The sequence below is a fragment of the Arachis ipaensis genome, chromosome B05 (genome assembly GCF_000816755.2).
Source record: "Arachis ipaensis cultivar K30076 chromosome B05, Araip1.1, whole genome shotgun sequence".
NCBI lineage: Eukaryota > Viridiplantae > Streptophyta > Magnoliopsida > Fabales > Fabaceae > Arachis > Arachis ipaensis.
Window position 1 is genome coordinate 146,638,264 of NC_029789.2, and position 3,018 is coordinate 146,641,281.

At 35.3% G+C, this 3,018-nt stretch overlaps 1 long non-coding RNA gene across 1 annotated transcript; it reads left to right on the top strand.

The window, feature by feature from the left end:
- LOC110262677 lies at positions 1,628 to 1,915 on the top strand. The gene is made up of 2 exons (XR_002347597.1): positions 1,628 to 1,686; positions 1,829 to 1,915. It is a non-coding gene; the product is annotated as an uncharacterized LOC110262677 (long non-coding RNA).

Genomic DNA, 3,018 nt, shown 5'->3' on the forward strand with positions numbered 1-3,018 from the left:
TTACTTTGTAACCCTCAAAGGGATGGAACGATTTATGCCCAAGTTATAACCCTAAGGACTCAAGTCAACGGGTTAACAGTTCAACCGGAAATTCACCGGTTGAACCGATTGACCTGGTGCAATATAATTAAAAAATAAAATATATTAAAAATTTTCAAATTTAAAATTTAAATACATATTTTCACTAATAATCCAACTTCAACTTTTTTAAAAAAATTTGAAACTCAAGCGGTTCGGTCGAACCGGTCTTATCGAGTGATATCAGTTTAAACCATTTCATTCCGGGTTTGACCATATCCAACCGGTTCGTTTCCTCATCCGGTCAGATCATCAGATTGGACCGGCTCAGAACCCCATTGCCCGGTTTTTCTCTCGAACCGGTTCGGTCCGGTCCAGTTCGATCCAGTCCTGTTCGGTCCGGTTCGGTTCGGTCCAGTCCGGTCCGAACTCAATAGTAAAATCAGCAAATTTCATGGGATTCTACCGTCAGAACCATCACCCTATCATGAGCGAATTCCATAATCTATTAAGAACACTAATTTCTAACATCTTATACTAAACCAAAAACTAACTAAATCACTATACATGGTATCCGACAACGTCTTAATAAAAAAATATTCTAAGATGCATATTCACCCTATACAATATCATCCAACATACTATATCATCCAAAATTTAAAAACATTAGAAAATTTAAAATCTTACCTCTTGATCGATAAATCCAGCAACATGCGCAATGCCGTTTAGGCGGTACATATCTCCTTGGTTCGCGGCCATTACCACCGCCGGTGAGATCCCCCAACTCCACCAACCGGCCGCCGACGGCCCACTGCCACCACCCCCGGTGCCACTCAAACGCCTCTGCCCACCACCAGCTGCACCTCCGCCACCGGCTGGTCCCACCCCCGAAAACAGTTCTCCCTCCAAACTTCCTCTCCGGTCAAATATGGTGGCTCCAAGACCTCCCTCCAATCTGATGATCTGACCAGATGAGGGAACGAACCGGTTGGGTATGGTCAAACCCAGAATGAAATGGTTTAAACTGATATCACTCGATAAGACCGGTTCGACCGAACCGCTTGAGTTTCAAATTTTTTTAAAAAAGTTGAAGTTGGATTATTAGTGAAAATATGTATTTAAATTTTAAATTTGAAAATTTTTAATATATTTTATTTTTTAATTATATTGCACCAGGTCAATCGGTTCAACCGATGAATTTCCGGTTGAACCGTTAACCCGTTGACTTGAGTCCTTAGGGTTATAACTTGGGCATAAATCGTCCCAGCCCTTTGAGTGTTACAAAGTAACACATAAATCGTCCCAGGCTCCTGAGGGTCTCAATAACTCATAAATCGTAGCAGCCCAGTTTGGTTTAGCCCATTAACACGTAAAACCTACTACCCTGGGACGATTTATACTCTACTTCTAACCCAAGAAGCCCTGCCACGATTTACTCTTACTTTGCCTCACAAGTTCATGCATTAATCGTCCTAGGGTGAGATGATTCATGTTTTATATAACCCTTTGCACCCTAGAACGATTTATATAATAATACAAAAAGGATAATCACGTTGCAGAATCTGTTTTAGGGGAACCAGGTAATTTTGAAATGCAAACAATTTATTTAAGTAAAAAACCCTATGATTTAATTCATGCTGATTCAGTCTTCAGCCTTTACAACCAAAGGTATTTATATATTCAATTCAATATCATATACACTATATAACACATACTTGTCCCTTTTTAACAAATGATCTTGGAAATATGGCTCATTGTTTGAAGTAATCTAACAGATTCAAGTACGGATTAACCTACTTGTATGTTGCAGATGTGAATTAGAAGACATTCTGCTAGAAATGGATAGGATTCTTAGGCCAGAAGGAAGTGTAATAATCAGAGATGATGTTGATATATTAGTAAAAGTAAAGAGTATAGTCAACGGTTTGAATTGGGAAAGTCAAATTGTTGACCATGAAGATGGGCCTCTTAAAAGAGAGAAACTTTTATTTACTGTGAAGAATTATTGGACAGCTCCTAAAGCTTCAAACAGTAGTTAGTTAAATATTAATTAAGGTCTTTTTAGTTTTTAAAGCATCCTTTAATTTCTTTTCTCTAGTGCTTTTCTTTTTGTTTGTTCATCTCAAAGTTGTTAGTATTCTGTTGTATCTTTTTTCATTACTTTTCATTAAATGCAAATTCAAAGTGTGCAGAACATACACCTAATTCAGGAGTAAAGTAACCATTGTCATGTTTTGCTCAATAATTCAAGGGTTTGAGCACCTAATCCAACATGCTTTTTAATTGGCTCTGTTATCATTACTTTATCATCAACTTTTAGGGAGCAGTCATAATTACAAATAGCCCTATAAAAGTAATGCATGCTAGATCCACAAGTCTTTTGTGGAAGAATATTTTAAATTTTTAAATATTCATTTATAATCCATTGCTGAAAACTTTCTTGCAGATTTTAAATATTTCTGTGTGGTAATGATTACTTAAAATTACATGGTTAACTTAATAAAACACCTACAAAAACGGTTCATATAAATTAGTGTTCCCTCATTCCATGTGTATTTAATTTTAAATTAGAATTCAACAAATATACATTGTATAATAGACCTTAACTGTAGTAACATTTAAGAAGTATTAAGAGCTAGATTAGTGGAATGATAGATAAACTCGTCATATTCTCAATTATTCTATTTTTAAAATTAATATGGAATAAGCAAAATTGAATATCGATGGCAAAAACAAAAAGAACACTTGAAAAGAAAGATGATTGATTCCTAAATCCTAACTCAATGCCATTTTAAACTAATAATGATTAAATATACAAATAATTAATTACACTTTATCTTCGTTTTTCGTTTAGTATTAAAAAAAAGATGTTCAGAAAAATTATTATATTAGAAGTCTATATCATGCCACAAAACCTACCATGAAAACACCAATGTTGTAGCCAGTAAGTTATAACTCAAATGGCATAGTCTTTCCATACTCAATTAAGACGTTGCGGGT